Raw genomic sequence first — 26,992 nt, 5'->3', positions numbered from 1 at the left:
ACATTTGATCACTAGGAAGAAATCATTTGTGCAGGAAATTCGCCAAACAGTTAGCCCCTGCTCCCTCATCTTCCACAGTAGAGTCCGTCATGTAGTGTATATATATATATATATATATATATATATATATATATATATATATATATATATATATATATATATATATATATATATATATATATATATATATATATATATATATATATATATATATGTATGCATATATATGTATATATATAGGCGCAGGAGCGGCTGTGTGGTAAGTAGCTTGCTGACCAACCACATGGTTCCGGGTTCAGTCCCACTGTGTAGCATCTTGGGTACGTGTCTTCTGCTATAGCCTCGGACCGACCAAAGACGGAATTTCAAAGAAGCTCGTCATACATATGCTTATATATGGACGTGTGTGTATGTTTACGTGTCTGTGTTTGTCCCCCCGACATTATGTCCCTGAAACTTAGCGGTTCGGCAAAATAGACCGATTGAATAAGTCCCGGGGTCGATTAAAGGTGGTGCACCAGCATGGCCGCAGTCATATGACTCAAACATGTAAATGAGTAAAAGTGTATACATATATATATATATATATTATATATATATATATATATATATATATATATATATATATATATATATATATATATATATATATATATATATATATATATATATATAAACATATACGTTTTGTACGATCTTTAACATCACTGCATATCGATATTTGACAATTATGAATTGGAACAAATATTATCTAACGACACGTTCTCTCGTATATAGTTACATCACGATAAAATATCTCATGTCTCATATATCTGGTGTGCCTTACGTTGATCTTTCTTGAACTATGCAAAGGTTATTCAGAAAATTCTTATATGTATATATATATATATATATATATATATACACACGTATATATATGTGTGTGTGTATATATATGTATATATATGTCTACATATATGAATGTATGTCTATATATATACATACATTTACATACATACATGCCCACACACATACACACACACACACACACATACACACACACATTCGCAAACTGATAATATTCTTCTTTCTGTAAATTCTTTTATGATCTTGCACGAAGTTCCCTTCAGTCGACTTTCACTAGTATTCAATTCCGAGCTGAACGTTATGAAGCGATACATGTCCTGTATGCAAAACAATTCGATATTTTAGTGTGCATTTATAAAATCGATTCCCACTGATTAAGTTGTCTAATTTATTGACGAAACAGTTATCTGTTACAAATACTGCGCAGAATACAAACATTTATAATAGCATTTTAGCAATCGTATTTTTGAATACTCAATTTTATCAGTTCTTCTTTATTAGATGATTATAGTGAGATAGACGACGAGCATTAATCTCTATTTTACAATGTTGATCTCTGAAAAATTAAACAAAAGTAATCACGGTAGATAACACGATGTTATCTGAAGCTTGAAGTAATGCGCTGATGATATGAAGTGCATTAGCTTGTAAATATAACTTAATATAACGTGATCAGTTTGAAAATAAAACGAAGGCGATAAAACCACTTAGTCTTTCAATATAATTATGCACGCGTTAAATTGTTATGTTCAAGGAGATAAATGATTTTCCACTCGCCTGAAGCAAGTCTCACTCATAAAGTTTTTTCTGTTTAGCTGTAGCCTATGTATATTAAAAGTAGAGTTTACAAAGTTTGCAATATATTCCATAAAACTTTGAAGTAAAACATTCGGACTTTCAAACACCCTTGGCAGTCAGTAACTAGAAAAATTTATCTGTGTAAGCTGAAAATAACAAAATACATCAGTACATATTTCACAGAAACAGAACACTGTGAATATATATGATGCTGCAGTTTTGTGAGAGAGATAGTTTTTTTGTAGTTATTCTGTGTTAAAAACAATATAAATCGGTGCGAGACAAGCATCAACTCAACAGAACGCCAGATGGTTTCCTTAATTCTAGTCAATGTGTACTCGCTAGTTGCATACCTGGATAAAACCACCTATACATAGGAAACTGTAAATAATCCACCTCTGGACTGAATAAAAACTCAGCGTACACAATTGAAGGAACTTCAAATTAAAATAGCATTCAATGTATCATACTTGAACTATATACACTGTTGAAAGGAATGATGTGGCTTTTTTTGTCTGACAGAAAATCTGTCCATATACTTGCTATGATATAAACACAGTACATATCGGAACGAGATGGATATCGTTTCATGAATGAAACACGAGAACACCTGAAAATTTCGGCTTCTTTGAGCTTTGTCAATAACGTATAAACACGTGCCTAGACGAAATCTGTCCCACCCGCTATATTGGAAATAATAGGTAATACATTCTTTGATATTTCGGAAAGCCACTCAGCAAGCGAAATTGAAACAGCTTTAAATTTAAATACCCATATATTTACCATAGCTAACATATAATGCATTGTTTTTATTCACCCCAGCGAATTTTCGGCGTATTAATTAATGTATTATTCATGAGTGAAGGTAGTTAGAGCGTCGGGCTCACAATCATGCAGCAATGAATTCGATTCCCAGACCAGGCTGTGTGTTCCGTTCTTATGCAAGACACTTTATTTTACGTTGTTCCAGTACACTCAGCTGTAGAAATGAGTTGCGACATCGGCCAAACTGCATCTGCATTTGCCTTTCCTTTGGATAACATCGGTGGCGTAGAGAGGGTAGGCTGGTCTGCATTGGTGACTGCTGATCTTCCATAAACAACCTTGCCTGGACTTGTGCCTTAGAGGGTAACTTTCTAGGTGCAATCTCATGGTCATTCATGACCAAAGGGGGTATTTACCCTATCCATAAAACGCATCTGGTCTTTTTTCTTTGTTGGTTCCGCTTCAATCTTTTTTCTTTAACACATCATGTCTTCAGAGAGATTTTCTATTAAGTAAAAGCCACAGCATCAAGCTTGTCACAGGTGTATATGTATGTGTGTGTGTGTGAGAGAGAGAGAGAGTGTGTGTGTACATTAAATGATGTACATTAAGCAATACATTTACATTAATGTTATACTGCGAAGTTATCAAGTTTGAAGATTTCATAACAGCCCGTAAACATACAAACACGTAAGGAAGCTACTTAGGACCAATGTGACTTCTAAATTCGATTGGAAAGTTAAAAGTTAAGAACTTCATTGAAACAACTACTTTCATGGCCATACGTGTAGGAAACTCTCGCGATGGTGCACTATGCATTTACCATAAGGAAGAGTTTCAATGTTCTACACTATGCAATACGGTACTACATCAGATAGGCAAGCACTTGTGGCCGTCACAAACATACAAAATTAGACAATTCATATTAGAAGGAATAATGATAGCAAAGTATAAGACTAGCTAGTATATATGAATGAAAAATATATAAATACCTTACTTCTATATATTTAATGGTGAAAATTTAGATTCCAGTGCTAGCGTCTACAATAATTATATTTGGATTGCATAGAAAGTAGTGACATAGACCAGTATCACATCGCCCTAAAGATGAGGCATATAAACGATGATGATGTATTTCAGAACTTTACTGTTTGAAGCAAAATTTAAAGGTAGACTTACGAAGAGAAGAAAACCATTGATAGATAATAAAACTAGAACACAATAGTGTCAATAGTTCCGTATGTATTGGATAATGTTGATACCTACACAGATGTAAGGTGGTAAGCTATAGCAGAATCGTTATCACGCCGAGCGACATTTTATCTGTCTTGAGGTAGGAGCCCAAATACTGCTGAAGTTGATAAAATAAGTGTCAGTTGAATACTGGGTTCCATATAACCGACGTACACCTCCACTAGAGCTATATCAAAACTTGAAACCCATGCATACAAACATTCATACATACGTACATACATACATACATATGCATATATATACCATATATGTACTTACACACGCACATGTATACAGTATATTTATCTTCTCTAAATAACCTATCATCAAAATAACATCGATCTAATACTGGGGTTTTCACACCATATAACTATTTCTAAAACGATATTTGATGTTCACTATGTTATATACGTCAACGTTAAGTATAAAGAATTTCGCTTCGTTGAAGCCTGCATTTTCTGTCATATTCTAAATATCTGCTTCAATTTCCCTCCCGTACCTTTTTCCATCTTTTTAATGAGGTAACCTTCAAATGTATAATTTTTATATTTATTCTGCTTATAATGATGATTTTTTCAGTAGTTATGATTTTCATATTAGTAACACAGTTCAGTAATGCTGATATTATTGGTCAATGTTGTTGGCTGTTACTTTTTATCCACAGAGTAATCCAGCTATATTGGCAGTGGTATCTATGATTTTATTGTATTATAGAAATCTCTTTCTGTTTTGAAGGCAGGTGTGATTTAAGTGCGATTAAATACCTATTTCTGTGTATATATTGTATATATATATATATATATATATATATATATATATATATATATATATATATGTATATATATATATATATATATATATATATATATATATATATATATATATATATATATATATATATATATATATATATATATATATATATATATATAGTTCAAATTTACAGAAAACAAAAGACAAAGGCAGGTGAAGGGACAGTAAGCAGGTGTATTAGTTTAACGCTCGGGAAGAATGGAAAAGTCTTCGAACCTATCCTCTTGGATATATATATATATATATATATATATATATATATATATATATATATATATATATATATATATATATATATATATACATACACACAAGTTGACAACTTGTCACACTACATAGAGAAAAGCGACTCAACGACGCAGCCTACAGTCTGTAGCAATAATAAATAGAACAACCATAATTTTCTCAAATCCTATCAAATATCTTCGATAAAGGAAGCACACATTCGTCAACATAATATGGGATACACTGCGCCTGAGAAGGCAAAATGTATACAAATGGACAAATTTAGATCGAAAATTTACGTTATCAGATTTAACCTTGAGGTAAGTAGCAGTAATAACATTTTGAGCGAGAGAAAAAAAAGGGAGGAAAGGAGAAAGATAAAATAGCGAGAAGGCTGAGTATTGAAATATATTGGAATAAATTTGTACTAGTAACAATAAAAGTAAAATAAAAGTGGAGTTAAACAATAACAGGTTTACTACATGACAAATATAACGCTTACAGGATACAACAAAAGGCCATCCTGGGCACAATTTAAGATCAGTTCTTTTCTCAAACATTAATGTAAAATATCGGTTACTAGGATTTGAGAAAAAAGAATATTTCCGTTCGATCTTACCTTTTAGCGGTGAAGCACAGTATGATTTTCATTTACCGGTAAAAGAATGCACCGAACCAGTAGATCTACGATAAAAGTTAATAATGTATAACCAATCGGAATTAGCAAATCATGGAAACAATATAATGTACCAGGTTGATCTTAATAATTAAATTGCAAATTTACTGTTTATTCTCAGTTTAAGTTAAATTAATTTAATCACTTTATGATATATGAATGCAATACAGACACAAAATTTCACCTTCACGCGCTCACACACACACTCTCACGCATACACACATATACATACATAAATACATATGTGTATATGTATGTATGTGTATATATATATATATATATATATATATATATATAAACATAATTAAGTGATCAGCAAGCATTTGCTTCACCACATACCGAAGTTCAGAAATAGCAGCTAGAAAACCTGAGACTCAGATTTTTTAGCTGCTATTTCTGAACTTCGGTATGTGGTGAAGCAAATGCTTGCTGATCCCTTAATTATGTTTATAAAAGTATAAGAACTTTTAAATAGGTTCTCCACCGATAATGGTGTTTACATACCGAAGAGCTTGGTAAAAATTATTAATTGTTGATTTATCAATAAATTAATAAATTGATAAACCTTTACCCTTTTAATTTGTAATATATATATATATATATATATATATATATATATATATATAAAGATACATACATATGTATCTTAAAATCCGATGAGTACACTATATATGAAAGCGGTAATTTTGTTAAAATAGAATAATATAAAAACGTGAAAACCAGAATATGTTTTAATTTTATTCAACTTAAATATTATTCTATACAGACTCACACAAATTCGAAACAATATATGGACAGAAACTTCATAAAAAGAACAAGAAAGCATCCTCAAAGTCAGATCTTTTCAGATTACTCCATGAAATTTGGCAAGAAATGCCCGAAGAGAATATTTGTCATCTCATCAATAGGGTCCTTGCATTGAAATATACAAAGGGCATGTCTAAAAAATATTAGATATTTACATTACAATAATTAATAAATAATTTGAATGTAGAATTTCAGATTTAGATAAATTTTAACGATTATAAGGGTGTCTATTTACTTCTGGCATGTCTCTGTATATATATATCATCGTGTCTGGGGTGAGTTAATCTGTTTTAATGCGTTACTATTTAACACACCGATTATCACCGATTCGATTTCCACTCGTTTACTTATTTGTTTTTTCTAACGTTTTCGTTGCTTCTTGCAATCTCTTCAACAGTCGGTGACCCCGTCCCTCATTGGAGAGAGTCAACGACTATTATAATAATATTTCTGTGTGTACACATAAAAATTCCTTAGTGGCTGTACAAAATGCAATTTTAACAAACTCCAAGCTATACATATTCTACAGTGTATTGTCTTAACTTTTGTACCTGTAAAAAAATAAAAAAACCAGCTACACGCAAACGCAGACAAATACACACACACACACACACACACACACACACACACACACACACACACACACACACACACACACACGTGGCGCGCGCCGCGCACATACACTCAAATAAACACACGCATTGTATGTGTCTAAAACTCTTAAATACTTTCGATAACCATATCTGTGGAGTGCTACTGTTGTTTATATGTATGTAAGTATGTATGCATGTTTGTATGTATGTATGTATGTATGTATGTATGTATGTATGTATGTATGTATGTATGTATGTGTACGTATGTATGTATATAAGTATGCTTATGTTTATTTGTGTGTGTGTATTAAAACTGGATCGGAAAGTTTGCTTCAAGTTCACGAAACTACGATCATCAGGAGTAACTAACAAGACTTAATATCGGTGGTTGATATTCGTGGTGTCTGGTTTTTATACTGGTTGTCATTTGGTTCATGGGTGTTATTTCATTGGTTGTATTTTGTATCTATTGTATGGCGTTTGTATTTCATTCACTTATAGGTGGGGGAACGTTTCTTAATTTGTTTAAGTTGTATAAACACACGCATACACACACATATATATACACACACACACATACGCACGCATATGTTGTACTAATTCATTCTCAATACGTTCTGGTAGATTTGGACGAGGATATCTTAATCGCTGTTGTATTACGACTTTGCAAAATAGTTTCCTACTTCTGAACCAATTAATGTAAACAAATGGTGACTCTTGTAGAATTCATTCCTTTAAAATTGCAGGTCTTGTGCTTATATTATATAGAGTTATTAACGTAGCAAACTGGCTGAAAATTTAGTGAGACGCAAAGTGCTTTGTTCCGGTTGTTTGCGTTCTGACCTCCGTTCGCGCCAATGAATTCTTCTTCTTCTTCTTCTTCTTCTTCTTCTTCTTCTTCTTCTTCTTCTTCTCCTCCCCCTCCCCCTCCCCCTCCCCCTCCCCCTCCCCCCTCCCCCTCCTCCTCCTCCTCCTCCTCCTCCTCCTCCTCCTCATGCCCCTGCTTATTATCATTAAAATATTTTGGATTCTGGATTGCCAGGAACGGTAGAATATATAGCCAAATATCATGCAGCGTTTAATTACGTTTCTGTATGTTTTCTGCTGAAAACTTTTTGGAATTTACTTTCTGTTTCATAAATCCTGAGTCCAAAGAGAGCATGGACAGTCAAGTACTGAATCAAATACATACTCCATCTTGTATGTTAGCGTTTTATTTTTACACACCACAACGCAATATATAGCTGTAGTCGCCATAGTTCAGGACGCATTTTAGAACGTAGTTCCTTAAATGATTGCCACCATAGGTCGAGCACAGTGGGAGGTTGGTCATTTAACGTCCACATTCACTCTTCCAGCTGAACCTTGCAGTTGATGGAAAGTCAACTTTTGCGTTCCATTCAGGCTTAGCAGAGGATATATCTAATGACGGCTTGTGAAAGCGTCAAATACTTCCCTTCTGGAGATAATTTATGTTGTGCATTATGGATAATTTTTGAAACATTTTGACCTGGCGCTACTATATTAGGTTGTCTTGTCAGTTTAGATTAAACTATACAATTATGTCCATGCGCTGGAGCCACCATCAATTGAACCTGGCGTACATGCATGCTGAGCAAATATCCCTTCCGGCAGGTATACTATCAGAAAAAGGAATATTAAATTTTCTTTTATTTACATTTGATGGATATTTGTCCTCATCATGTTTGTTGTTAACTGATATACCCTCCAGCCATCATCAGGTGTCGTGGGGAAATTTCGAATCTGGCTTTTCATTCCTAAGGTATTTTTTGATGCTGTTGTTGTTGTTATTATTATTATTATTATTATTATTATTATTATTATTATTATTATTATTATTATTATTATTATTATTATTATTATTATTTTATGTTTGAATTTTGTGTTGCATTTGTACAAGTTGGATCCAAGTCTCACCCAGAGACCTCAAGAGACAACAAGTTAGAAGTTCATGTAGGTGTTATGCCTAGGGTACCATATATTTGGATTTGTACATAGTGTTGTTCTAGAGAATGTTTAAGAAACCATAAGAAAATTATGTGTCTGTTTTAAAATTTGAGATCACATAGACAGTATTTTACGCAGGATATGGGCAGTTCCCATGAGCACTATCTTTTGAACTTCAGCCATTTTGGGGTTTTCTGGTATCTGAGGTAGGTAGTAATCAGCCCGTTTCGCTGTCATTCCAAGGGCACCTATGACAATAGGTATTGTTTTAGTCTTCAGGTTCCACATTTTGCTAATAATTCCTCATCTCTTAAATACATAACTGTAATTTTTTCTTTTCAAGGTTACAATCTTAAAATGAAACAAATTATTTTACGTATCGGATGACGTTAATCTAATGCTGAATTGTAATTGTAAAGTATTTTGCAAAGTTGTGTGCATTCATTGATATTTTATGTCAGGCCGACCCTTTATAGTTACCACTGATAAATCACCCCACTTGTATTCTTGCATTTTGTACATATGTAGTCTTTCTTGAAACGTCTCACCTCTCAATTCCTAAAGTTATTATATTATTTTAGTTATGGCATTGATTTTTTTCCTGTTATCTTAGTAAATCTCTCGCCGATGTACATCAGCAGAAGTTGTATCTTTGATGAAATCAATACACTGTTGCTTTCAAACTACGTTTCCCTGTAAAATGCGTTTTACCCGGATTGCACGGATCTTCTTTGTCTCTCTCACCATCTACAATGCAGTAAAACTGTGAATGTCCCGTTGGAGAACTAACCAATAACACTATTGCAAAAAAAACTGTATAACTAGTATGTGTGTGTGTGTGTGTGTGTGTGTGTGTGTGTGTGTGTGTGTGTGTGTGTGCAACACGAATGTCTCCACGAAAAACATCACAAATAACAGCAAAAAAAAAGGAACCTCAGAGAAATAAAATGGAACATATAAACACTAGCCTAAGCTCCCACCAAAGGAAAGCCGCATACACACCTCTAGAACATGGCAGTATCGCCGATGGGTAAATATATTCTTGTTTGAAACGCTAAACACAGTACGAAACGGTAAACACGATAATAATAATAATAATAATAATAATAATAATAATAATAATAATAATAATAATAATAATAATAATAATAATAAACGCCGATGCAGTACCAGGCAGTAGCTCTCATAGCTTCTGATCTTAATTGATTGGAAGTGTTATCATGTACATTGTTTTGTCTTGGTATAAAAGATGGGCTACAGCAAATATTCTGCTCAATACCACAGATTTGCTTGTCAGCTGTTTGACCGTAACCAGCTGAGCATGTCCTTTGGTGGCTAACGATATGTGCATCTCTGATCATGATGATCATGAGCAGAAGCAGTAGGGGAGCATCATAGACATGTGTTGAGAGGAATTCGTTGGGGTTTGAATAATTCACCTTTGGAAACATGGGTGTCTTCCTCAACATCCTTAAACAAACCTTATTCAGGGACCTTTTGAGCGGAATGGGCTACTCGACCTGAAGAAAATTCTAACTGAGCCCCACCTGCGAGGTCATGCACTGTTTATCTTGATATGAGATCACCATGTCGTGCGCATATGGTTGTGATGCCTGTGCCTGGTGTACCCTTATCAGACGAGTAGTCATGATGGGTATATTGGGCTTCGTATATTTTACCCCAGTGTCACTGTGATGGCATGCACTGCTCTCTCACCCAATAATAATAATACCCCACCAACCTTCACATATTTAAAGATGACACTCACGAAGGCTCATAAGAAGAAATCCCCTGATGAAGATAGGGTTCCAGATTTCTGGCTCGTACCGCTCCCTGCGCACACGAAACGTTAGTTCAAGTTGTCAATGAAATTATGAGAGATCCTAAGAAATCATCTGATTGGTTAGCAAAAGATATTACTTACCTACTCCCAAACAGCAATGAAACCAAATTTCCGTAAAACTATCGTCCCATAGCATATCTGTCTACCACGTATAAAATTTTAACATCCATCCACGTGGAGAAAACATAAATTTATGGAACAGAACGATATTTTTCTCCCACTGGACAAAAAGGCTGCCCACGAGGCTCATATGGATGCAAAGACCAACTCTGAATCAATCGCATGATCCTTGAGAACTGTCATAACAAACGCAGAAATCTCAGTTCTGCATGGATTGATTATAAAAAGGCCTTGTAATTTCAAACTTCTTGAAGCATGACATGTCAGTGTGAAATACTGTAGACAATATTATTATCAACTGCAACACTTTCCAAGGTGACTCTGTTTCACCTCTAACTTTTTGTATAGCCCTAATACCCGTTACAAGTGAACTTAATAGAACCGGGAATGGACACAAAATTGGCGACAAAAAAAAAAGTCATCTATTTTATATGGATAACTTTAAACTCTATGGTGAAGGTAATAATGGGCTTGAAGGACTATTACGTACTGTGAAAGCATTCAGTGATGACATCGGGATGGAAATTATCTTGATAAATGTGCCTAGGCTACTTTCCAGAAAGGGAAATTGAAAACTTCAGATTCACTGGTGTTAGATGTTGACACATTTATTGCTGTAGTGAAAATGGCACTCCCCTTCCCATGTGAAAAAGTGGTATGAGAGTCACTATAAAGTAAGACAGTCAGTCGTTGTAGGACGTTTCATAGTCATTGTCTTGTGGAACTATCATTGATAGCAAGATAGACGAGTCAAAAAATTATAAGACCCGGAATACCATCACAACATAATACTGGCGACAAGAATCTTACAGTGCCGACATTAACCTACAAGTAGGTTATTTGAAACTATTTGAAACTTAAATTCTTTCTGCACTCCCTTAATGAATGTCAGACTACGCAACCTTTTCACTCTGAATCCTTGACTACTTCACAAGCTCGAACAGATTGCCTAATAGTTGACGTGTCAGCGCCAGGGGAGCAACATATTATCATGGAAGAAGGATAAAAGATTGATAAACATAGAGACTTGAGAATTGAAATCGCCAAGATGTGGCAGCTACCAGAGTCAAACATAATGATTGTCCCTGTTGTTATTAGAGCATTGGCTTTAATACCACCCAGCACGAAAAAATATCTGGAAACTTTAGAAATACCATACAATCTAGGTGTATTGCAAAAGATGGATTTACTTGGAATTGCACGCATATTGCGAAAATTATTGTCTGACTGAGGTCCTTGTTGTGAATTGACAGACAGTACGAACCTCCGGTAGACACAATAATTTCAATCCACAACATCATGATACTGGATACTGTGCAACATCTTCAGTAATAATTGTAATAATAATACATACTCGCTGGCGATTATATAGAACAAATTATATTTGGATTTAATACTAAAAACTATATTTTGTATTTCACGCTTCTTGGTGGGGTTGGTGGGTTTGTATTAAAAAGAAACGAAAACAGCACTATAACAAACTATTTGTTTTTGGTTTTCCTATACACGAACCATGCAACTAGTAGAAACTGCTTCTAATTGACAGAAATATCTCTTATATATTCTGGTAATTACATTGCAACTTTTGTTCCTTAAGTCTATGAACAATCCACTACATTGATTCCACATAAGTTTCCATTAGGTAATTATCGCAGAGTACAAGTTGAGAAGGAAAAATTATGACTTATCTTTATCTTAGACTTTATCAACAAACTATAGATTTTACCACTATTGAACAATTATGATATATTGGCTAATTATATTTATTTCAATTTATCTCATCATATTCTATTGCAATTAATTTTAACCAGTAGATACTACAGGATTGTCTCCTCAACTTTTCTAAATCAAGATTAATAATTAAGCTAATGGTTATTTCTCTTTGTCACAGATGGAATTTTAATTAATTAAACATTTATTGATTTAATAGAGTAAGTACCTTAGCACCGGATATACCACTTGGTTTTCGTAAATACGTCTCGTTGGGTGTATCTGATGGTAAATGGTTGTTTCAAATTTAGATTAGGTTTGAAATTGGAGGGACGAAAATAGCAACGATTGCGTGGGTATTAAATGCAAAGTTGTTCTTAGTTGGATTAGAACTCAGAAAGAAAAGATGCAAAAGAAATAGCGCAAAAAAGCACTTCTTTCGGCGCATTAACTTACTCCACTTCTACATGCAAATAGTACCATTTAAACTTAATAAATACACTTTCACTAGCAAATAATCGCATTTAAACTTAATAAACACAAACTGTGGTAAAAAAAATAACAGTCTAACAAAAACAACAGAAACAAAAGAACGAAAACGAATAGATGAAAAGTGCACCGATATGAATAACTATATCAACCTTAAACAATGTGTCAAGATCTATTTGTCTGTCTGCCTGTCTGAAGCTATATCTACACAGTCACATACACACACACTGAATAAGTAATATTTGAAATTTCCTTTTTTAGCTTGATGAATCGATAGAAGGAGCTATAGCTATTTTATTTCATTATTCAGTCTCAAATCTTTACCCTATTAATTGTGTCGTGTCCTTTCTTTTCTATGATATTACCTGTATATATATATATATATATATATATATATATATATATATATATATATATATATATATATATATATATATATATATATATGTGTGGGGGGGGGGGGGGTGTATACATACACACATACAATGTAGACATGCACAATGGGGATATATTATATATAGACCAGTATCTAGAAACATTATTTTCAGATGAGCTATACATTGATTGCCGTTAAGAATAGAATCAAACTCCATGGCCGAAGTGCAGTTTGAACTACATCATTCAGAACGCGTTTATGGGTTCTAGCTGCTCTTCTATTTTAAATCCCTAAGTGATTCATTTCAGGTAAATCCACTTCAATACAGACATGCTGCTTCCACACATTCCTGACAGAAGTTTTGTAGATCAAATTTATTGATCAAATTGATTGATTAAAGGGAGGCGGCTTTAGCGATGCAATAACGTTATTTCGATCGTTTTGTTGAAATTGACACAAAAAGTGTACTTCGTTTATATTTCCTACATACAGAGGCACTATTGATATAGCTACATGAAATTGGAAGAAAAGGAGAGATATATCATCATTTAAAAAACAATATTTGTAGAAAAAGAATATTGTCTTATTAGCTCTCCTTCTAAATAAATATTTATGTATCGTTGTTACACAGCTTTTGCTTATGTTATACTTAATTTAGGGATAAAAACAAACTTACGAAATAACTGCAATTTTGAAAATTTTTATTGTAAAAACTTAAAGTAAAATTTGATTGTGTGCAACCTAAAATACTTTCTCTCCCTCTCTCTTTCTCTTTCCTCCCCTTCTTTCTCTCTCTACAGCAAGTAAAATAAAATATTGTAATATTTTCGAAAGCCTTAAATGGGAACAGAAACTATGTCGGAGGCACAAGTGGCCAGTAATGATAACCTGATCGGCTTTCCATGTTATAAAAAACAAATTCTCCAGGTTTAATAAATGAAAATCGTTTTCCCTTCAGCAGTTCACACCCTCTAGTTCTATGGATAGTGAGTCGATTTTTACAATAATGAAAGAAGAAAGACATGAGAAAACGTCAATTGAATAACTAAATGGAATTCGAAACACAAAATGAATAATTGAGGTAGATAATTGTTCGTGACTGAAATGAGAAAGTTGAATGATATGAATAAAGTTATGAAGGCTCAGTAATACTAGCACTGGGAATATTAATGCAATTGCTTATATATCTCCGAACATCGTATTGTTGATGAATTGATAATAAAAGAAAACACAGAATAAATATCCTACGCCATGATGGAAGGAAAATGCGGGTTATTAATTGAAAATATGAAAGAACTATCTAAAATATGACTAAATACATAGCGGAAATATTGGATTGGAAACGCTGTTGCTTTAGGAGTGACACAGAGATTTAATTAGCAATAAACTGATCATTAACTGACGTCTGCATAAGATGGAACGACAGTGACAAATCTTACACTCTGAACAAAAGTATGTCTCAGAACTAATCTGGTTGATGTAAAGGCATCTGACACAACTTATCAAGATTGGAACAGTGAAATTTGTAGTCAATATAAGAAAAGAAAATGTTTTCAGTATATACTGCAAAAGTTATACCAAAAGTTTCTTTATAAAGGTTTTTACAATTCATTTGCTAAGACATCAAATTTCGGAACGATGAAATGGGATAGATAATGTACTTTCACCAATTTCTACCAACATAAAATTAATCAAAAAGTTTATACAGCAAATACAAGTCAAGTTGAAATATATAATGTTAAACCTTAAATGTAAATGCATCGACAGAACAGTAACATGAAACAAATCAAAATGAATGTGATCGAACGAGACATGTCATATCAACAGAGCACAATATCCAGTGAAATGTTTATGTTCTTTTGTTTCTTAATAAACGCTTCAAGACTGAGGGAAGAATTGCACTATCAAACCACAATCCTAATTCTATTGCTCGCAACGGTGCAAATTCCGCTAAAGATAAGTCGTAATGTTAAACTGGAAAAAGGGACTTAAACATAGTCAAGAGATGAAGCAAGTATATTCTGCAAATGAATTTAGTCCCACCATTCCAGTGTAGTAGACGTATTTAATTTATCATTCCAGGAGAATAAAAAGTAAGCAGTGATCATGGCAGTATATATATATATATATATATATATATATATATATATATATATATATATGTGTGTGTGTGTGTGTGTGTGTGTGTGTATACACATATATGCATATACACACATGTATATACATACAAACAGACACATATTCACGTATCGTTGCTATTATGTTAAACCGCTGTGTGTCCAAAGTTGGTCAAATGCATTTGTTGTTTCAATATTTAATTTTGCTTGTAAAAGCCGGTTTTTTGTCAAACTTTCGTATGTCCAGCTGCTTCAAATGACAAGATATGAAAACTGTCAAAGTGTTATACAACTGTTTAGCTTTTTTCAAAAGTATAGTAGGTCCCAAATACGACAGTTTTACAAGAATATTTCTGGCTGAAAATATCATACATGCATGGAGTTAAGATTCTATGTACCTAACAAAGTATTATTGATAAGCTGAAACTGTTGCTAATGTAAAACAATTGTTTATATGTTGATTATTGTAAGTGCCTAAAGACTGCTACAGACTATGATTATAATCTCTAGCTATAACTCAATGGGAGTTTCCGAAGGTCTTGATTTTATCCATCACCACAGCATAAAATTGTGGTTCAACTACATTTGGACCAGACCATATAAGTTAAATAAAGCTGTCCTCTCACAAAAAGTAATACTTAACATCAGGAGATTGCATTTGCCACCCTGAAAATTGGAGACACCTTGTAATCAATAATATTAGAAAACAAGATGCCTTTGGCAGTAATTACAGCTTGAATTCTACGAGGTATGGACTCGTACAAAGTTTAAATTGTTTCCAAAGGAATTTTTGTCTATGGTTCGGCTAAAATAGTCTCCAGTTCTTGTAGAGATGATGGTGGAGGATATCGACTACGTACTCGTTTTTCTAAAATGCGCCATAAATGTTCAATAATATTGAGATCTAGGGACTGTGGTGGCCAGATAAGATGTTCAACCTCACTAGAATGTTTATCATGCCATTCAGTAACAACTTTAGATGTGTGAATTGGTGCCTTGTCATCCTGAAACAGTTCCTCAACCATAGGATTAATTTGATCAGATAAAATGCTTAAATAGTTTTGACTATTAATTCTACCATGAAGGGAAACCACTGGGCCGGCTGATTTCCAAGATATAGCCCCCCGCCCAGATTATCACACATCTTCCTCCATGTTTATCAGTTGGAAGAAAGAAGTCTAGGTCAAATACTTCTTTTGGCTGTCTCCACACGTATAATCGGCCGGTGGTCGGAAAAAAGGTAAAAGAAGATTCGTCCGAAAAAATAACATTCTTCTGCTGCTCTAGGGACCAATTATGCAGGGTTTTACTCCACACTAAATGCCTTGCAACATTTGTTTTTGAAAGTAGTGGTTTTCTGATTACAGCCCTCCCGTGAAATCCGGCTTTGTGCAGCTGCCACCAGCAGCACCACGTCGATCTCTGGTGGAATTTCCCCTATTTTGATTTTCGATGCCCGCTTGCCTAAATATATTGGCAGCAGGGAAGTTGTCGAATGCTTCTTGACTTCTTCTTCGGAAGCGAACCTTGCTTCGGAAGTTCCGAAGCACTTTCTTCTGGCTTTCCGAAGCGCTTTCTTCAGCCATATCGGCTGAAAGCATTTTTCGATTGCATCTTTAGAAGCCATTTCAATTATGTTTCGTTTTGAGCGACAACGTTTTGTACATTATTGTTTGCATGATTGTGATTTGTATCACTTCCTCAGGTGGGGTCAGTTTTACATTGGCTTCCTCCTTTTGTATTAAACACTTGTATTTCTCTTCGTCCGGGCCGACCTGCCCCTTTTCGCTGGTGTCACTGGTCACAGACTCAAAGTTAACTTTGTTATAACTATCTTGCAGGTTTGTTTACTTTTGCATTTCTTATTAGGGTATATCCTCCTTTTCCCTCCTTTCGCGACTTGGGAGGGAGGGGAACATTTTCTGATATAGTTCGTCTAATAGAATTGCCTGTATCTCGTTTTTCGGTTTGGTATCCATGTGTAAAACGCAGGTAGTGTGTTGAAAAGATGCGGAAAACAGTAAAAGTTGGTAACAAATCAACAATTGGTAACAATTTAAATAATTAAACACTTTAAATAGTTAAAGTAGTTCAATAAGGCAAAACTACATCCACTTTAGGAGCAGTAAAAAGAAAAAAAACCTTTCATTCCTCCCACTTTACACTTAGTCAATTATGATACTTTTGCATATTAGCAACGGTATATATATCATACGTATATATTATATATACATATATATTTTATATATATATATATATATATATATATATATATATATATATATATATATATATATATATATATATATATATATATATATATATATATGTGTGTGTGTGTGTGTGTGTGTGTGTGTGTGTGTGTGTGTATGTATTTCTGTCTGTGTATGTGTGTGCATGTATTTCTGTGTGTCTGTGTGTACTGTCCAGGACCATTCTGCTGGTTCGCAGCCACACTAATAAATGCCACTAGTGTAACCAGTGTGACTGTCTATTCCTGACTAGGTCAACCGTAATTTGCAATAAAATATGAACAACACAGTGACTTGATTGGTGGACACTTGTGGTAAAACATCATTAGTAAGACATCATTAGGAAAAGTGCAACTAAACATACTAGAATAAAAATAGTGAATTATATTTATTCTTTCTCTACAAAGGAGAGCACTTTCATTTAAAGGAAAGCACTTTCATTTAAAGGAAAGCACTTTCTTTCATTTCACAATATGTGTTTGCAATTTTATTCCTTATTAGGAAGATGTTGGAGTAAAAAAAATATTCTTAGTATCGTACAAAATAATTCAAAAACACGAATAATGCACGATTTTTGTTTTCTTTGAGTATCATTCTGCCCTTGTAATTATTTTCAGCAGTAAATCTTACGATTTTTTCTCTTTTCTTTTCTTAGTTTAATTAAATAATAGAAAACCGTGTAAATAAATATTTAAATGTCAGAATTTTAAAATTTATGCAATATGAAGTACTGTCTGGGCATTTCTCAAAAACTTCGTGATTACCACCATGAAGTTCATCTAATTGCTCAGTGTTATAATCAACGTCAGTCTGGAATGTAGTTCCAAAAATATATACAGTAAATACAAATATCATATCTATATCCACTTTAATGTTGACAGTTATGCCGTTTCTAATCTAATTCATTAGTTTCATAACCAGAGTTTTCAGTGGTATAACAGGAATAATAATTGCTATTCTCCAGTAACCTCGTTGAGTCTTCTCTCTGTTTTGCTCTTTTGTGATATTTCCCAATTTTCCTTCGTAGTTATACTTCACTTTTTAATCAATCAGCCTATGTGTAGGTATCCATATTATTTTTTTCTCTATGATTTACAGTCGTTCAGTCAATAACTTTTTATTGCCAATTCTCATACTTATGTAACTTTTCAGTTTTGTTATAATACCGTTGGCACCTTGAACCGATGCTGATAATAGTGAACATTTTAATGAAAACGTATCCAGCTGCTTATTCATGCATATTCACTGAATTTGTCTATGAGTATCGCGGAAAGCGCTGTGAATAGGGTTTATTCAATTCTTAGTATTTAATATGCGACTATTATATTTTCCTTGTTGAAATTCTTTGTCATTGTGATACAGAGAGCGTGTGTTTATAGGATAATCCGCTGTATAGATTAAATTAGCTTTCTCTTATTCTTTTATTTTTCAGTCATTTGACTGCAGCCATGCTGGAGCATCGCCTTTAGTCGAACAAATCAACCCTAGGACTTATTCTTTGTAAGCCTAGTACTTATTCTATCGGTTCTTTTACCGAACCGTTAAACATACCAACATCGGTTGTCAAGAGGCATTTTCTAAGGTGACTCACTTTAAGTTTTAATTTTCTGCATAGCCCTAATACCCCATTACAAGTGAATTTAACAAAACAAGGTATGCATATGAAATTGGCGACTAGACAATAACTCATCTTTTTTATATGACAAAGACGATAATCAACTGTGAAAGCATTCAGGAATGACATCGGGATGGAATTTGGTCTTGATGAATGTGCTAAGGCCACTTTCCAGAAAGGGAAATTGAAAATCTCACATTCAGTAGTGTTGGATGTTGACACAGTCATAAAAGAACTCGAGCAGAAACAAACTTACATATACCTCGGAATAAATGAGGGCTCTGTCATTCAGCGTGTATGCTCTGGCATTCAGCAAGTATGAAACAGAAGATCAGGAAGGAATGTTTCAGGGGAGATCGAGCAGTCCTAAAATCCGAGTTAAATGCACTTAGCAAGGTATTAGCTATAAATTCCTCAGCAGTTCTGGTTGTTATTTTCAGTTTCAATGTGTTTAACTGGAATATGAGCGAAAGAAGGAAGATTGAGAGGAAAATCCGTAAGCTACTGACTTGCAATAAGATACACCACTGAAAGGCAGGCGCCGATCGTCTTTACCTACCAGAGCTCAATGAGGTCGCAGCTTGATCCAATTCGAAATTTCTTACAAAACCACCACAACTGGACTGGTCAAATGTCTTGAAACATCTAACGATTAGATGCTAAAGCTCGTTGAAAACCATGAAAGGCGTAAAAAGATTCACTCTGTTATGAAGGAAAGCAAGAAATTTTCAAGTGAGTTTATGGATAATACCTAGGCTGAACAGTATGATGGAAGTACAGCAACTTTTGTTGCAAAGAAGGTAAAATCAATAGGAAAGTAAATTGCGTTTGAACAATTGGCTGATAGATGGGAACAAACTCCTCTGTATGGCAAATATGTGGCCCGTAGCAAACAATCTGATGTAGACCAGAAAAAACACCCACCAGTGGTTACGAGCTCAAGGCTAAAGGCAGAGAGTGAAGGCTTTATCTTGGCTGCCCAAGATCAGAGCTTATTGAACCGGAACTATCAAGCCAATGTGATGAAATATGGTGTAGACTCGAAGTGCCGATACCGCAACGAAGAGATAGCAACAGTGAACCACTAATCTCTGGATGTAAGGTTTTAGCAGCTGTAGAGTACAAATCAAGACATGACAGAGTTGACCAATATCTAAATTGGATAATGTGTCGGTATTATAAAATCAAAACTGCAGACAAAAGGTACAAGCACAACTCTGATGCAGTAACTGAGGGAGAAAATGTAACTATTCTTTGGGACTTCCCAGTATGTACAGACCGGACCATCAAAGCAAATAAACCAGATATTGTTGTGCAAGATCAAAACAATAAAGTCTGTTTATTGATTGACATAGTATCTCGGCAAAAGAATTTGATAAGCTCAGAAAATATAAAGATTTGTTAATTGAAATCGAAAAGGTGCGGCATCTCAAGACGGTTACAATACCAGTGATTGTAGGAGCACTTAGAATGATCAAAAAAGGAACTGAAAATTATTTAAGAACGATCTCTCTTTTATTTTTTACTTTCTATTTTTTTCTCTGCCTTCCCTCTTTTCTGTATAACATGACTTTGTAAATGAACAATCTGGTGTGTTTTTGTTAATGGCCTACCAATGTATACAGTACGTTTCTCTGCCCTCAGTGTCAGGAAGAAACTCGGAAAGAATGGAAACAGAATTGAAAGAAGGTGCTAATGATGATGATGATGATGGTGATGATGATGATGATGATGATGATAATAATAATAATAATAATAATAATAATAATAATAATAATAATAATAATAACAAAAGAAGAAGAAGAAGAAGAAGAAGAAGAAGAAGAAGAAGAAGAAGAAGAAGAAGAAGAAGAAGAAGAAGAAGAAGAAGAAGAAGAAGAAGGTCCAGAATATAAGGGCATAAATAATGTGGAATGTTGGAATTAGATAGCATCAAAACTAGAATAATGAAGAAAACCAAATTAAAGGAATACTTCAGAAGGATCAAGTTGGTGCTGAAATCTAAGTTAAATGCCGGAAACACTGTAAAGGTAATAAATTCAAGGGCTCTGTCAATCGTGTGATACGTGACAGCCTTGTGATTTCGAAGAGAGGAACTGCAAGATATTGATCGAAAACTCGGAGAGTAATGTAAAAGGTTTTGCATAAAAGGCCAGATGTGGACACACTGTACATGAAACGTAAAGCCATAGGAAAAGGAATGATCAATGTGGAGGATCAGTGTGAGCAAGGAAGTGAAAATTCTCAGTCAGTATGTTAAAGAGAACACTGAAGAATTGCTAATAGCAGTAAGTAATGCAAATATATTAGGTGAATTACATACAAAAGCTGAAGTAGTTGAAAAGAGAAAGCAAAGTTATATGAAAACACCTTTACTCCCCCAATTCACGAAGAATACTGAGGTAGAAAGAGGCAAGGAGACGTGGAATTGGTTGAGAAAAGAGAATTCTGAAAAACGAGACAGAAGGATTAATTATGACAGTTCAAAGTCGAGTCTTCTAGACGAATAGTGCAAAATGTAGGGCAGGAATCAATGTGACTCCTCTGTTCAGGTTCTGCTATGAACGAGACGAAACAGTAACCCACATAGTAAGCGAAAATTCTAAACTCGCACAGAAACAGTACAAATCTTGGAGACATGATAATGTTGCAAAGATCATTCACTGGGAAATGTGTAAGAAGCTTCGACTTTAAGCAGGACACAAGTAGCATGAACATGCACCTGAAAATGCGACTGAGAATGATGAGGTTAAAATTTCCTCGACCTTTTCTGTGAAAACGGATCATATACTAGGACATAAGAGACAAGATATCTTGGTGTTTGAGAACAGGAAGTAGACTTTCTGCATGATTCATGTGGTATCTTCATTTGAAAAATCAATGAAAGATAAAGAAATCAACAAAGAACTGAGGAGAGATATAAGCAGATTGTTCTGAGAAATACTGCCCACATGCTTAGAAAAGCCGTACCAATTTAGATGTTTGTGTTGTGTTACATGAAGATATTTCGCTGTTGCCTTTGCCACTACCCCACCCAATTGTAAAAGGTTCTAAGTATTAGATTGCTTGTAAACTGTATTTTAGCCTATTAAATTTAGATAGATGGCCTAATGGTGCAAGAAAAGCCATGCCTTTTGCTATTCCAAGAGTTTGGCGAGAGCCAAAAAATCATCATAATGATTGCTATTTTTGCATGGTTTATATATCAAAGTACAGAATAGTTAAGGGAAGAAAAGCCCTTCTGGATCACAGCATTGAATCATCCATTGCACATGTGCCACATGATGATAGTTTACCGTTTCCGCAGCCGTCAGAAAATGTTAGTACATCCTATCAAAGTGTTAATAGCAAATTTAAATGTCATACACGGTAGCAAAATCAATATTGAAATATGTGATTGGACATGAAACTCTTATTAGTCTTTCAACTATCTTTCAACTATTAAATGCAAATTTTTTAACTTTTCAGGTAGAGAATATGATAGAGGTCTCAGCAGGAGAATCTGAAGATGGCGACAATGAAGAAATGGATGAGCCAGGAACGAGCACCTATTCACACTTTCCAAATCAACGTGAACCAGATGATCTCATTAGGGACTTGCGTTTCACTATTCGCTATGGAGCTGAGCTTTTAGCATCCAGGCTGAATGAATGGAATCTCATGGGAAAGTACTGTAGATTAAGAGTATACAGGAGGCGCCATGAGGAATTCGAAGTATACTTTGACATAAGTGAGGATCTACGCTTCTGCTTGTTTACAGCTATTGAAATTGATCGCAACCCTGAAGAATGGCGACTTTTCATTGATAGATCTACAAAAAGCCTCAAATCTGCTTTATAACACAATGGAAACCAGTGTGCACCTCACCCTATTGCATACTCGGTATATATGAAGGAAGAATATAGCAATGTAAAAGAGCTTCTTAAGAAAGTAAACTATGATAAATTTGAAATGGATGTTTGTGGTGATTTTAAAATGCTTCCCTTCTTACTTGGATTACAGGGTGGGTACACTAAATATTCGTGTTTTCTTTGCCCATGGGACAGTAGGACTGATCATGAACTTTATCAGAAGACTGAGTGGCCCCCACGAGAAGATCTTCAGTTAGGAAAGCTAAATGTTATGACAACCTCTTGTAGAGCCTGCAAAAGTGTTGTTACCTCCACTTCACATAAAGCATGGTTTGGTCAAACTGTTTGTAAAGGCTTTAGATCGTGGTGGAGAAGCATTTTGAGAGATTTGCCTACTCTTTCGAAAGCTATCTGAGGAAAAAGTTAAGGATGATATATTTACTAAGACACAAGTAAGGGAAATGCTCAGGTCAGTGAAACTTGAAAATGTGTTGAGTGATGGTGTGCATTTCGAGATATTGTCAAGGGGTTCCTTAGTAATAACAAAGACCCAAACTACAAGCAGCTCGTAGCAAAACGTATTGGGAGTTATAAGAATTCAGGCTATAGAATGTCATTACAGGCACACTTTTCGCCTTCGCATTTAGACTTTTTTCGTGAAAACTTATGTCAAGTAAGTGAGGAACATGGTGAGAGAGTCCATCAGGATATTACTACGATGAAGAAAAGATATCAAGTAAGATGGGACACTGCAATGATGGGGGACTATATATGGTCATTGGTGCGTACAGCTTCCTGGCCATCATCCAGGTGTCGTACAATTTGAAAATAATAAGATGGACTTGAAATTGTACAAAACGTTGAGGAATACTTTCTCAATGACGAAGGATACCCAGAGCAAGACCAGCAGTGGAATCTTGGATCGTTTCCCGAGGAACCCCAAAATTACAGGGAGACCGTATCACCCAGTCTCCTGCTCCACTAAATTGCTACGTAACTTGCTTCTTTTTCTCCTCTTTCTTCCGTAATTTCATAGCAGCTCTCAAGAGTGGGGTAGTAAAATGCACATGGCCTGAGGTCACTCTTAAACCAGGGCGCCTCATCATGGACCTTAGCTCACTAAATTTAGATATGATATCTAGAATGCACCAATAAGATCTTGGACGTAACACATTGTGTCATCCTGATTGTATGTAAATTGATTGATCAGTGGAATTCTGGCTGGTTAGGTAATAGACCATATATTTATAAAACTGAATAATTACACTAGACTGGAGGCAAAGACAAGAGCTCAACTACTGGATGTTGATGCAACCAGATAAGCAAACTAACTAAAAGTATGGAATGACAAGGCCATTGTCAAAATCGATGAAGGAGAGCTCTATCCCTAGATAGACTTGAGTCTAGATTATATAAATTATAGCAAAGAAGTAGTTTTCGAAAGCAATGTTGAGAGTTAACGAGCAGATTAAAATAGTAGATTAAACAAAAGCATTGTGACCAGAAGTTTTCAGGTTGTTTACGGACGTCTCCATCAACTGTTACTAAAATAGTTCACCTTTGTAGTTGCTGCTGGTTTCATGCGCTGGGAACAACGCATTCAGCTTTTACTAACCGACTCTCTGTAAATGCCGACAGTTGAAAAATCAAACCTTTTGTTTCTAAAAACCAAACAGCTAAAATTCTGGACATTCTAGACTATCCTTAGTCTTTGACTTTGCAAACACTTTATCTTGAAACAATATGGATGATTCAGTACGGTTTACCTATAATCATGTTGATACGTTCAGGATATATACAGTCGATATCTCTCCGACTGTGAAAACTGTCTGCGAAGAATTGCGAAAGTTTTACGCCTAGATTTCTATCGACGACTTCAAGGTGATATTTATATCTGTCCAATATAAATAGTAGCACTAACACATGACATTCCATAGACTTTTGTAGATACTTGAAGTCAACTTGTATCCTTGACCCGTTTGGGCCATATAATAAGTTTGACTGGAATGATATCATTGCTATTCATTTCATACCTTCCGAGTCTAAAAGACATTCGGTTGAGAAGATTTTGGAACAGCACCACTACGCCACTCGTAGGTTTGGAGAAGAAGCACAAGTACGAATAATACTTTTATCGAATGATATTTATATTCATCTCAGTGTGTATTAATTGAATATATTATATCAGTATCATTTATTATAATCACTTGAGATCGGTTTGTAAATCATAAGTAGCTATACTTAAATACCATAAAATGTGTAATTAGCCTTTTTGCCGATTCTCCTATCCATGTGCCACAAAACAGATAAAAAGGTTCCTGTAAAAATGCGAAAGACACACCTCATTTTAGAATACTCGTGTCTAATTTTACTTTTATTTACTATTTCTAAATGGTGGAGAATATCCGTAGCTTTTGGGACTTCAGGCTTTCTTTTATTTCTCTATTAATTTTTACGTGTTTCCGTCATTAGACTGTGGCCAAGCTAGGGCACCACCGTCAAGAAATTTTAGTCGGATGAATCGGCCGCAGTACATTATTTTTTTAAGCCAAGTACTTATTCTATCGATCTTTTGCTGAAACGCTAGGTTACGAGGACGTAAAGACAACTACACCAGTTGTTAAACGGTGGTGGAGGACAAACACACACACATATACATACACACATACATACATATATATACATATGTATATGCATGTGTGTATATATATATATATATATATATATATATATATATATATATATATATATATATATATATGTATATATATATATATATATATATATATATATATATATATATATATATATATATATATATATATATATAAAGAGAGAGAGAGAGAGAGAGAGAGATAGAGAGATAAATAGATAGACAGATATACACGACGGTCTTCTTTCAGGTTCCGTCTATGAAATCCACTTACAAAACTATGGATGGACTGAATATGGAACCATGTGGTTGGGAAGCAAGTTTCTTACAGCCATTTATGTATATTTACCTTTTCTTTACACTCTGCACCATTATTTAACGTAATTTTACACCCTTTCTTCATCTGCCGAATTGGGCCTTTCGGTACGTCCATTTATATTTACTAAAATAAGGATTAGTCATGTAAATTCAATTACCGATATGTTCCCACACAAAAGTTACCTGCTGTGACTAATAATTAAAGTACATAAGTCATTTTTGTTTTCCAGTTTATGTAAGGGCACTTTTGTCATTTTGCACCCCTATTTCTAACCCCTATAATTACTTTAGTGCATTTGTAAGTTTGTATATAAGCGTGTGTGTGGGTGTGGATGTGTTTGTGTTGTTACTATTTTATTATGGTTTGTAATTTATTGTATATTTTTAGATATTGTATTCTACTGATTTTTGTTAGTTTACAAACTTTTTGCTTTTACTAAAATATGATTATATATATTATTACTATTATTGTTTTTGTTATTATTATTATTATTATTATTATTATTATTATTATTATTATTATTATTATTATTATTATTATTATTATTATTATTATTATTGTCGGAGTTATTGACGTACGAATCCTATCATCCTGAGATGAACGATTGCATTAGGTTTTGCATTTTATTTTAAATCCAAGATATACACAAAGACTCGTTTCATTGCAAACTGTAAGTATCTATTCTTATTCAGTTATTGATTCCATTTAGAATGCACTCTAGGCGAAATCTCGATATACCATATTCCATTTTTCCCAATTTACATAAGGATATTGACAATATGATTCAAATGTTAGTAAAATAAAAAAAAACCCCACATATAGTCAGTTGTACACGAAGAAAAATAATCCCAATCATAAGAAACACTACTTTGTAAACTAAAAAAGCACATAACCACTATAACTTGCAATAAAAACAACCTGAC

General features: G+C 34.2%; 1 protein-coding gene across 17 annotated transcripts in view; it reads right to left on the bottom strand.

The window, feature by feature from the left end:
• LOC106876118 (uncharacterized) overlaps window positions 1-26,992 on the bottom strand; it is a 165,780-nt gene that overhangs the window by 110,175 nt on the left and 28,613 nt on the right. For 13 of the 17 annotated variants that reach the window (XM_052973249.2, XM_089363702.1, XM_089363707.1 and 10 more), the window contains exon 2: window positions 5,300-5,364. The exons of the other annotated variants lie outside the window; for them this stretch is intronic. The gene's annotated coding sequence lies outside the window, so the exon portion shown is untranslated. The remainder of the gene's footprint in view (window positions 1-5,299; window positions 5,365-26,992) is intronic. 17 annotated transcript variants of the gene reach the window in all.

The sequence above is a fragment of the Octopus bimaculoides genome, chromosome 15 (genome assembly GCF_046866305.1).
Source record: "Octopus bimaculoides isolate indiv1 chromosome 15, ASM4686630v1, whole genome shotgun sequence".
NCBI classification, from domain to species: domain Eukaryota; kingdom Metazoa; phylum Mollusca; class Cephalopoda; order Octopoda; family Octopodidae; genus Octopus; species Octopus bimaculoides.
This window is presented reverse-complemented; position numbering and strand designations above follow the sequence as displayed.